Raw genomic sequence first — 12,742 nt, 5'->3', positions numbered from 1 at the left:
CAGAGAGGTCTATAGGAAGGAGAGATTAAATAATAAAAACAGTAGGTGCTAAAGCTGTTGTCTCTACTCATCAACTCTCCTGCTCAATTCAGCCAAATGATGCCTAAGTATGATTGACAGGAGGCCTCCATAGTCTCATCAGAGCGTTCAGTCTTCAGGATGCTTTCAGTGGCCTCAATTCTTTTAGAAGCAGATGCTCCTATCCCTGGCAGGAAATTACTAGGCCATGGGCAGTAATTGAACTTTTGAGTATACCAAGGTACCACTTCAGGGAGACTAACTGATATTTCTCCCACTGAGCAAAGGACATAGACTACCCAGGAATCAAGCCTGACTTGACCGCCAACTCATTCACTTTCTAAGTGCTCCAATAGATTGTCTTCTAATGTGATGCTGCAGAACAGAATGAAGCAAAGGGGAGCTGGGACAGGAAGGGTTAGGGGACAAGGGTGGGTTTGGGAGGAGAGTGCTGTGATATCTGGCTGGACTAGCTGTGTGAAACTTAGTTACTGTCATGCCCAGCTGCCCTCAAGTCCTGTTAAGAGGTTTGTGTCAGGCAATGAAAACTGTAGCATTAGATGGTTTATAAGGTTTCCCTGCCCCCAACAATTATTATTTTATTGGACAAACTGTCACAATCCACCTGTTCTTTCTCTTGAAGCTCCTTTCTTTCTTTCTCATAGGCACTCGACAGACTCGTTTTCCCTAATACTATGTAATTTAGAAGAGGCTATGTCAATTGCATAAAAAATTTCTAATCTCCATAATTAAGATGCTGCTGGTCTGACAGCTTTGCTCTCTTACTCCCCCTCAGCTGGTTGCAGGCATGTAGAAAGATATTTTAAAACAGTACTAACGCAAAAATGACATGTTGTTCCCCTCTTGGAGGACTGGCATCAGCCTCCCTAGGCTCCTTCCTGGAGACTTTCATTTATGACTTCTTCAAAAGTAGGAAAGACTATGCCAAGTTTTTCCAGAACCATCTCTCCATTTTCAGAAAATGTATGCCTGGTCCTCAGTTTGCATTTAGAAAAAGTCCACTTCCAATTACCTACCTTGGAGCTTGTAACACCACAATGGGCACAGAATATTAACACTAAATTTGGGTTAAACAATTGGATGAACACATTTTGAAGTCAAAGAGAAATTTAGAGATGAGAAAAAACTTTGCAGCTGATGACAGGAATCTTTGCTGACCACATAGTCTATTTTCCTTTACATTTGGAAAAAAACCTAGAGAGACAATGATTCACCAAAATAGCCATATATTCAACTCCTTCTTCCTGCTTTTCACTAATTTGATCATACATTCAATTGTAACCTCTAAAGAGCCTCATTTAATCCTCACAATCATTCTATTAAGTAAATGTCATTATCGCTTTTTTAGAGATTGGAAAAATGAGGTAAAAAATTAATTAGATTATGCTGCTGCAACACATTTACCCTAAAATCAAAGTGATTTACTAGAACAAAGGGTTATTTCTCCCTCACAGTGTATATCATACAACAGTTGACTCAGCTAGCAAGAGGAGGGGTTGGAAGTATCTGCTCCATGCAGTTACCCAGGTACCCAGGCATATGGAGTATGAAGACATTTTAGCTACTTCTGTGTAACTCAAGATCTTTCAACCTCTCAGAGATAAGAAAGAGTTGGGTGATTGTCCCATTGATTTATTTTTTTTACTGCTTCAGCCCAGAAATGACATTAATTGCATTTTGTTAGCTAGTCCTAGTTACATGTCCTTATATAACTGTAAGGAGGAAGAACTACTAGAGAAATGGAATATTTACTAAGTATTACCATTACTGCTATATGAGCTAATCGTTTCTCCACACAGCTGTTATTTAGCAGGCTTGGCATCCAGAGCCCAACTGAATCAACAGCCATGTTCTGAACCATTGCTTTTTCTTTTCATAACTTCACCTGCTATTTTGGAGATAGAAGTGGTCATGGCATGGGAGAGGCAACTAGTGCACAGCACTAGATTTGAAACTGGTGGGTTTGTATAACAACTTACTGGTTGTGAGGACTTGGACAAGTCTTTTTTTTTTTTTAATATTTGTTTATTTATGTATACAAGAACTGGGGTACAGGCCAGGGGTGCGAGGGGGCGGGTGAGAGGATTCACCAGAGACAGAGTGGGGAACGGAACAGGCAAATTTACTGAAATAAACTGCTGAGGGGAGCAGTGGGTGAAACAGGAGAGGTCTGCCATGCCATGTTAACTAGCTACCTGGCTGGGAATCGAATTCATGCTGCTGTGGTTGCCAATAGCTTCATAGTGCTGTGACTTAACCCCTTGCGCCACCAGGGAGGGCCCCAGGGCAAGTCTTTTAGTCCCTTTGCTAATAGCGATTTTCTCATCTATAAATTAGAAATATGTGAAACTACAAGAACCTTTATGATATATAACTCTTCCTCAGTGAATGTTTTAAGTCCGAATTCTTACCATTTCTTCTCCCTGCCCCGTTGTTCTGCCTTCCTAGGATTTAAGTCCTTCTACCGTGAGATCTTTCACTGAAAGTTCTAGTTGAAATTTTGCCAGAGGACAGACTTCACTAACCTGATCCGGCATTAAAGTTCTGATTCTATTACCAATCCTTTCCCTGATATCAGCAATTTTCTTCATGTGTTGCCAAGCACAATTCATTCATGACTTCAGGTGAAAGGAAAGGATAATGTCAGCGGGGAATTAAAAGTTGTGGCTTGAGAGCAGTTTTGCATTTAAAAACACAGTAAATGTTGGAGGCTCTCTAGGAAGTAAATGTCAGGGCACGTTAATATAGAATATGCACCAAGGCCTTCAGGTTAAATTAACCTATTGAAAAAGCCCATTTGGTTCATCTAAACTCTGAAAATACACCCTCTGTATTATTTTAACTTTATTTAGAAAAAAAATTAAACATCTATTAGAGCAAGTAGGTAATAGGAAAAGGTGTCTTATTTAGAAACTTAATGGCCCTTTTTCTCCTGGGAAAGGAAAGTAAATTGTTTCCTATGGGAAGATGCATAAACTCTTTCAGGCCCCTGGGTAATTGTTCAGGAGAGTATTGGTGGAGATAATTTATAATCTTAGGAGTCAAGTTTCATGGTAAATGTAATGTACTTCTAAGCAGGGCTTCTTTTTCAAAAGTGGCCTGAAGCACAACAACTTTTATTCCTTGCTTTGCCTTTCTTATTAGCACCTCAAACATCCTGACACTGGTTGCAATGTTGGGCTCTTGAGTCAGACAAATTTGGATTTGATAACCAGCTTGGCAAATTACTAGCTGTGGAAACTTGTGGAAGTTGCATAAATTCTCTAAGCACCCATATCCTCATCTGTGAGATTGCATCATGATTTTTTTTTTAAAGATTTATTGATTGATTGATTGATTGATTTATACATACAAGCACTGGGTACAGTCAGAAGCGTGGGAGGGTGAGAGAATTCACCAGAGCCAGAGCAGGGAGCAGAGCAGGCATAAGGACCGAAGTACACTGCTGAGGGGAGCAGCGGGCAGCAGGAGAGGTCTGCGCACCATGTGGGGCCCTCCTCCGTTGGCCGGGGCGCAGCCGGGGATCGAACTGGCACTGCAGAGGCTGCTGCTTCGCAACCCAGCGCTCAACCACTGCGCCACCAGGGAGGCCCTGCATCATGATTATTACATGAGGAAAACACTTTGCAAGTTTACTGGGGTATCATTGGCATGCTTGACACCTAGAACAGATCATTTTTAGCTTAAGGTTCTTGGCTACAAATTATTATCAGTTATGATAATTTTCTTGATTTATCTTTTAATTTCAAAGCAATAATGAAAAAGAATACATTTCAAATTACAAGAACCAAAAAATGTGTTTTGTATGAACTAAAATATATGCTTGCAAAACAAGGTATTACACCCTGCAATTCATTGTTTTACTGTTTTAAATTTAAACTATAATTTAAAAACCTATTTGTCATATAGAATAATTGGATTAAAATAATCCAGTTTTGTTTCTTCATCTTTAGAGCTACTGCTTATTTATATTTATTGTTTAAATGTAACTATATGTTATGCCACAGGGGTCAAAGACATGAACAATGCTTTAAGTGAACTTGAACAATTCCTAACTATTATGAACTTAATCTCAAAGCAAACCCATGAAGCTGTGTTCGTCAGGGTTGATTGTATAATTAAGAGTTCTTTAGTTTAACTGATATGTTAATTCATGTAACATTTAACTTTCATGTTTCAATACAAGTAAGTGAGAAGTAATAAAATATAAATTTGCTAATTTGAAGGTCATATATACATATATGCATGTTATATAATAATTGTTATATCATAACCATATGTGTATTATATAACTACATATTATTAAAATTCAATAGTTAAGAGGGTAGACCAACTAAACACGTTTTAAGAAACAGTGTTTTATCATTGACAATGTTTAAAATTGTGGGCACATATTACAATAAAAAGCAGACAGACAAGGTTGATTGTTTTTGAAAATTCCCTACAGACCATGCACTCTCTATTGTTAACAGCAGGGACAGCCACTCCCACTGCCCCGCCTTTGGCATCCACTGCAAAGTTCCTGGCATATAGTTAGCACTCAACATGTGTCAGTTGTTATTATTTTCTCTACAAGTCTTTTAAAAACCACAGAGACTGTGAAGGCCTTACTTTTGTGTTGCAGAGAGAAAAACAGAGAAACAGAAATATGAATTATTACCCAATAAAGAAGCAGCATTATGTTCTAAAAGGAGTAATGTTTTTCTGTAATAACAGCAATAGATGATTTTTAATTTAGAAAATATACAAAAGTATAGGAAAAAACCCAATAAAATCCCCTATATCTTTTATCCAAAGAAAATACTAATAATCACTTACTGATCACTTCCAGGAACTATACACTAATTTCATTATAAATATTTATTTTTTTAGAGTTTCTTTTAAAAAAGATTTATTTATTCATACAAGAACTGGGGTACAGTCAGAAGCGTGGAAGGGTGAGAGGATTCACCAGAGACAGAGTGGGGAACAGAACAGGCAGACTGACTGAAATACACTGCTGAGGGGAGCAGCAGGTGAGTCAGGAGAGGTCTGCTGCGCCATGTGGATAGCTCCCTGGCTGGCCAGGGATCGAACTCATGCTCCAGAGGCTGTGGATTGCTTCATAGTACGGTGCTTAACCCCTTGCACCACCAGAGAGGCCCCCTTTACTTTCTTTTTTTTTTTTTTAACAGAAATAACTGAGAGCTAGAGATGCTGTTGAAGTAGCTTAAGTGGCAAAACTGGAATATATATATACAGCTCTCTTGACCAAAGTCCAAATCTCTTAAAAAGTGCTATTTTTAACTTGTATACACTCACTTCCAGGAATTTGTTCACAGTAAATAAACAAATTTGTTTTCAAAGATTTATTTTTGATTACAAATCATATAATGAAAGCAGTAAGAGGTTCCACGACACCAGATAAACCAATTCTGAGGTTTTCCCCTAAGATAAAGTTTGACAGCTCCAGCTTCTTCACTATTTATAGAAATACAAAAGAAAAAAATAGAGGTCACCGTTTTCGATGGCAAATCTGACCCTTGCAGGCAGAATGAGAAAACCAGGGTTCTGGGGCTGTCACGGCCCTATCCAGCTGCCCAGCGGCCTGCACTCCTCCACCTGAGACCCCAGCTAGTCCAGAGTGACAAGTGACAGAGGGGCCGACTCTGCTTCTGCCAGTTGTCCAATCAGAGGACCCCATGCGGACCCAAGGGAAGGCCATGCGCCTCCCAGGAGTCCAGGTGGCTGGCTACATCCCCCAGCTAGCCTCTGGGGCGGCTGTTTAAGCATAAATACAAGCATAGGTGCTATGGGTATGGGCTGACCCAGTGCAGCAAGTCACAGGGACGCAATTGTCACCATGCAGATGAGTGTCTCGTGGTCTCACCAGCACAGGACCTCACGCAGGCTGTTCCTGCAGAATCTACAAGGGGCAGCTCTCTCCCTCTATGGTCTAGTGTTCTCCTTGTATTTTGAACTATTTTTAAAAATGCACTGAGTTTGGGCTAAAAACCACAGTGAATCGCAACAGAGATCTGGAGCCCAGAGGAGTGTGTGGGGTTTCTGATCCAGCAAGTGCTGGAGGACACATGCCTACCATCCCTTCTCAGTTATAAACAGTGGGTTGGTTCTCTTTTCACAATGAAAAAGGGCTGAATAATATCACACAGGAGTACCAGAAATGGCCTCACTGGAAACAAAAACTGTTTGCATTAAATAAAATGCTAGTGCAGCTGTGTCTGCACATTTACAGCCTGGTGAAGCTCTGTGGCCAACCTCAAAACAGCTTCTGGCACTCACACCACAGGTATACGTCTGTCACTTGAGAGAAACATGAGGGCAAAGAGGGAGCAAGAGGAAGGAGAGGAGAGCAGGCTCACTTCTTGTTCCATAGCAGATTGTACAGCCAGTCCAGTCACTTTTAGAGCCCGTCTCTGTTGGTGGCACAGGTGGCCTGAATGTCTGAGTTCCTGCAGTGCAGAGAGTGCAGGCCCTGCGTGTGCCTGATCTCAGCTGCCTTCATGGTGTTGGGGAGGTCCTGCTTGTTTGCAAACACTTTCAGGACGACATCCCTGAGCTGGTCCTCAGCCAGCATTCTCATGAGCTCCTCATGGCCCTCATTAAAGCACTCTTGCAATTACTGTCAGCCAACAAGATTAGATCTTGTGTGTGTGGTTTTTTTTTTTTTAAAGATTTATTTATTTATGCATACAAGAGCTGGGGTATGAGATGTGGGGCATGAGAGGGGGATGAGAGAATTCACCAGAGACAGAGTGGGGAGCAGAACAGGCAGACTGACTGAAATACACTGCTGAGGGGAGCAAGGGGCGAGACAGGAGAGGTCTGCTATGCCATGTGGGTTGTTTCCTGGCGGGCTGGGGATCGAATTCATGCTGCAGAGGCTGCAGATTGCTTCATAGTGTGGTGCTTAACCCCTTGCACCACCAGGGAGGCCCTCTTGTGTGTTCTTAAAGTAGTGGTGCCACAGAGGCCGGATCTTGTCCTGGCCGCCCATGTCCCATAGGGTGGAGCTGATGTTCTTGGACTCTGTGGTTTCCAAGTTGAAGCTCATAGTGGGGATGGTGGTCATGATCTTGCCCAACTTCAGCTTGTACTATGGTGGTCTTCCCTGTGCCATCCAGGCCCACCGTGAGAATGTGTGTTTCTTTTTTGCTACAAAGGCCTTTGAAGAGGTTTGCAAAGATACACCCCATCCTTGCAGACAGTGGGAATAACAAGTCTGGAGAAACCCCTGGTAGGCTGGCGCTGCTGCTGTGAGCTGGACATTGGTGTCACTCCCACTTGTTTTCAAAGATTTATAAAGGAGGATATTTGTCACAGTAATAGTTGTAAAAACATGGAAGATGAGAAACAATAATATATTACCAGTGGCTAGCTCTTTGCCACTGAATTATTAATAATTTTTATCTTATTGTATGATTTTTCAATATTTTCTGAAATTTCTATAATAAGAACATATAACTTTTAAAATTTGAAAATAACTTTGTTTTTTAAACATTGGTGAATTTTTGTCATCAATCACAGATTTCTGATCCACTACACAAAATTTGATTAAGATATTCTGTACAGTTCACACTTTCCAACAATGTCTGGACTAGACTGTAGTAAATGTCATTAGTTTTCACCTTTCTCTCAGTCTCCTTTATTTATTTTTTTAAAGATTCATTTATTTAATTATGTATACAAGAGCTGGGGTGCAGGCCAGAGGCCTGGGGGATGAGAGGATTCACCAGAGAAAGAGTGAGGAGCAAAACAGGCAGACTGACCCAAATACACTACTGAGGGGAGCAGCAGGCGAGACAGGAGAGATCTGCGGCATCATGTGGGTTAGCTCCCTGGCCAGGGATAGAACTCTTGCTGCAGTGGCTGCAGATTGCTTCACTCAGTCTCCTTTAACCACAGCTGTAAGTGGCTTGAATTCTGCTGGTTCTCTCATTGTTCTTCACCTCCCCAGGGACATGACAAATCATTCATTTTTAATCCTTTGTCTACTTCTTTGAAAGATATGGAGTTCCTTTTTCATTATGAAATGAAAGAAAGAAATATTTGCATAGCATAACTTTCTCAAATTAGATGGACTATTTTCCCCATCTTTTAAACATTTCTTCCTTGCACCTCTATTTCTCCAGAAGTTGTGGCCTGGCTAGCAGTTTTCATCATAAACATAAGTTTCCTGGATATTCAATTTTACCCTACTTGTGGGAACTTCACTGGGTGTCATTTTTGTCATTGATATGAAGACAAAAAGTCATTGGGCTCTAAAGTAAAGGACTGTGTATTAGTTCTTCTAGTCCCTATGGTGAAGGCAGATGCGAATACATCAATTCTTTGAGTGGTACCTGAGCAAAAATTTTATAGTGTCACTCATCGCTTAATTTAGTATTGAGAAAAGATGCTAAATTGAGAACTAAGTGACCCCTAAAGGAGGTCCTCCTGCCATATATTGACTGAATTGCTTTGAGCAAATAATGTCAGTCCCCATTTGCTATTTAGATTTTCTCTTTCTTTAGCATTCTGTGATTTCTGTATGAAGTGTTCAGATACAAATTTCTTTTTGTTTATACGGCTTGGGAAGGGTTGAAATTTTTGAATCTGTGTGCATGGCATCTTTTATTGGTTTTGGAAAAGTCTCCATCATTTGATATTCAAATATTGCCTCTTGGGGCAAAATGATATGAGCTCTGAAATTGCTTTAAAATGCACCAAAAAGGAAAGGCAAAAAGAGAAAGAAAGAAAATGAACAACTTTTGGAAAATCTTGATAATCATGGAATCTGAGTGATGAGTGATGAGGATTATGGCATCCTTTCTACCTTTTTCCTTCATGTATACCTAATTTGTGACAAAAATAAATACCTTTTAGAAGCATTACAACTGTTTTGTTCTCTCCTTCTCCTCTTAGAGCTTCAATGAAATGTGTATCAGAACTAATCCCTCCATCCTCTGTGTATCTTAATGCTTATATTTCCAATATTTTTATCTTTTTAAAAAAGATTTATTTTTAGGGGCCTTCCTGGTGGCACAAGGGGTTAAGAGGTAGCACTGTGAAGCTATCTGCAGCCACTCTAGCATAAGTTCGATTCCCTGCCAGGGAGCTGACCCACATGGGGCAACAGACCCCTTCTGACTCACCTGCTGCTCCCCTCAGCAGTGTATTTCCATCAGTCTGCCTCTTCCGCTCCCCACTCTGTCTCTGGTGAGTCCTCTCACCCCCCACACCTCTAGCCTGTACTCCAGTTCTTGTATGCATAAATATTTATTTATTTATTTATTTATTTATTTATTTATTTATTTATGCATACAAGAAAGGGAGCGTAGGCCAGAGCTATGGGTGGGGGGTGAGAGGATTCACCAGAGACAGAGTGGGGAGCAGAACAGGAAGATCTACTGAAATACACTGCTGAGGGGAGCAATACAGGAGACAGGAGAGGTCTGCTCTTCCATGTGGGGTAGCTCCCTGGCCAGGGATTGAATTCATGTTGCAATGGCTGGTGATAGCTTGATAGAACTAAGACTTCAACCCCTGTGCCACTAGGGAGGCCCTATCTTTTCTTTTTTCAATGGAAAGGAAGTTTCCTACAATTCATGTGAGATAGAGATAAGAGAAAGAATATAGTTAAAATTTTTCCCGATGAAACACCCAAAGTTACCTATTTCATCATAGCTAAATGTCCAGCCAAACAGGGTTGAACCAAAGCAGGGGCACTGAGGCCTGAAAGCTTACCACAAGTCTAAGAGACCTAGTGGGGAAGGGAACCATAAGAATGGGGTAGAGAGGGGCCTCCCCGGTGGCGCAGCGGTTGAGCACTGGGTTGCGAAGCTGCCCGCTGCCTCTGCAGCGCCGGTTCGATCCCCGGCTGCTCCCCGGCCACCAGAGGAGGGTCCCACATGGCGCGCAGACCTCTCCTGCCGCCCGCTGCTCCCCTCAGCAGTGTGCTTCGGTCCTTCTGCCTGCTCTGCTCCCCGCTCTGGCTCTGGTGAATTCTCTCACCCTCCCGCGCTTCTGACTGTACCCAGTGCTTGTATAAATCAATTAATCAATCAACCTTGTATAAATAAATAAATAAATCTTTAAAAAAAAAAAAAAAAAAAGAATGGGGTAGAGAAAGCCAGATAAGTCTGGAAGGAAAAGAGCAAAATCACCATTAAGATAAAGGACGCCATTGTTACCTTCCCCATGGGTCTCTTACCATGGGTCTCTTCTCTTTCAAGTGTCTCCTTCCATGTCCCTCAAGTCCCTGGTATAAGTCCAAAGGTGAGAAGCAAGAACACCTTCTTCACATGTCTCTCTCCATGTGTCTCCTCCAGATCTTCTTCCAGGCTCTTCTAGTCCACTGTAGGGATCCTGATCTATATGCTGGTGGACGCTCGTATAGTAAGGTCTCTCTTCTTGTTGGATGCCTTCTGGTGTCTTTGGGGGACTGGTTACCAATTCTTCTTTCCTCCCCAGCCAGGGAGGGCATCTATCTTTCTCACCGTGGGAGTCTTTCCCTCCTGGTTCCTGAAGAAGAGGAAAGGGTCAGTCAGAGCCTCCTGTTTGTGCCTGCTCACCCTTTCTTCAATGCCTGGGGATGCCAAAGAATCATTATGGGAATCTTTTGGGGTTACAGGCTTGGGTTCTCTTGTTTTATGTACACAGTGGGCACAAGTAGCAAGTTTTATGCATGTTGCATGCATATGGTGCATGTTTTACTATATCGTGCAGTGTCCTGTGTCTGCAGTGCATGTGTGGTTTGTGTGTGCATGTTTACATGCATATTACATGTGTTATATATGTTATATGCCTGTGGTGCACATGTATGGAATATGGGCTTTTGTGTTATATGCACACAACATGTATTCATGTGTTGTGTGTAAGCTGAGAGTAGGTAGAATGTTTTATCTACAATGCCTGTATGAGTACTGCACCAGGCCCTCTGGCTGCTAACTGTAGGCTGCTGGCTGCTGGCCCCAAGAGTCTCCAGGCCAAGTCCAAGTCTGGGTCTGCCAGGCTAGTCCACCTCAGCACCTTTGGGCTGAATCTGAGTGTGGGTGTGGCCTGCTGGTCAGCCTCAAGAGCCTCCATACTCAGCCCGAATCTGGGGGGGTTGGCTGGTCAACCTCAGCAGCTATGAGGCTAAGTGTGGGTGCGGCCAGCTGGTACACTTGGCAGCCTCCAGGCTGAGTCCAAGTACCTTCATATTTTTATCTTCATGTGGCATTCTGGTTATTTTCTTCTGAACTATTTTTAGCTCATTTATTCTGAATTCTAGTAAATGTAATCCATTAATGAGTGTTTAATTTTGGTCATAATTTTTATTTATAGATATTCATATCAGATCACTTTTTTATAGTTTCCTATTCTTTATTTTTTTCTCCAATCAGAAGTGATCTTGTTTCAGCATTAAAAAAATACTCTTTATTAGCTATTAAAACAGTAACACCACCACCACCACAAAAACATAGTAAGCAAAATTGTTTTGTTGCTGGGTCTCATATTTCTGATATCAGAAAAGTGTGAATCTGTTTATGTTGTCTATTTGTTCTGTTGTTTTAAATGTTGGTCTTATGATGTCTTGTTTGTATGCTTGATGATTTTTGACTGTGTAACATTCATTACATTTGAAAAATTACATGTGGGGTTCCATAGCCTAGGAGGAAGGTGTTATCCTTCAGAAAGGATATACATTTAATTCTACCAAATGATCAAAGGTATTCAGGGACCACGAAGGCCCATTTTAAAATGAATGCTAGATTGTGATTTCTAATTTATATTGTAACTTCAGAAGTTACAACTTTTTTTTTGACTAATCATATTCAAATATGTGAAGTTAAGTGCAAATCTGAATATAACTTGCTATCTTTCTCCTCCGTCACCTGGAGCTCAGCAACAAGGCAATTATCTTGCAGCCCCTGAATTGTGAGAGAAGTGTAACCCTTTAGGTCCCCAACACATTTAGAATAAGGGGGTCTCCCCTTAGAGAATCAATTTGGGCAGTACTGGGCTTTGACTTCACTCTCCCTTTTCTTGGAAGACATAAACACTCTGGGGAAAATGCAGCCTTATTTCTTTCTTTTACCTTCCTGGAAAACAATGAGCAGTAAATTCCTTTGAAGACTCATTTCTTTTTGTGAGATAGAGCTAATGTTGTTTCACTCACAGTTATAAGTGTTAAAAAGCTTTTCAAAATGGCCTCTATAAATAATAAATAACAATCTAAACTTATTTGGAACTCTGAGTTATTAAGGGTTGGGGAATCATCTCAAGTTGCACATATTACTTTGTGGATATATGCATTTTTACTATGCATATGATAGAGGGTGTATATATTATTTCGTAAGATTTTCTAAAGTATTCACTGACCTCTAATATATATATATATATTAATTATCTTCTTTTATTTATTTATTTAAGATTTATAAACTTGCCTCCATTGACAAGACTGAACAGCCCAGCCAACAAAAAGTTCCTGGTACCCTCGAGAAAAAAAAAGCCCAGGTAGAGTCTGATGAGACCAACTTGTTCCAAAAGCCTACACGGACCGGATGTCAACAGTTCGCTCTGAATCCTATATGGAGTATTCCAACAAAGCCAGCTAAAAATTGCTGCTTAGTTATTCTGACCTGTAATTTTATGCAAAAATAGACAATATGGTTTAAAAGTAGATTTAGTTTGCAAACTTTTGCTATGCTAATAATTATTTATTAAAGAACCGGAGTGC

The 12,742-nt window shown here is 40.9% G+C and overlaps 1 pseudogene; it reads right to left on the bottom strand.

The window, feature by feature from the left end:
- Positions 1–6,397: 6,397 nt before the first annotated feature.
- On the bottom strand, positions 6,398–7,235 carry LOC119231885 (ADP-ribosylation factor 1-like; annotated as a pseudogene).
- Between the last annotated feature and the right edge of the window lie 5,507 nt (positions 7,236–12,742).

The sequence above is a fragment of the Talpa occidentalis genome, unplaced genomic scaffold (assembly GCF_014898055.3).
Source record: "Talpa occidentalis isolate TD23 unplaced genomic scaffold, MPIMG_talOcc4v2.1 talOcc4.7, whole genome shotgun sequence".
NCBI lineage: Eukaryota > Metazoa > Chordata > Mammalia > Eulipotyphla > Talpidae > Talpa > Talpa occidentalis.
Note: the sequence above shows the minus strand (reverse complement) of the source record. Positions and strands in the feature narration are given on the sequence as shown.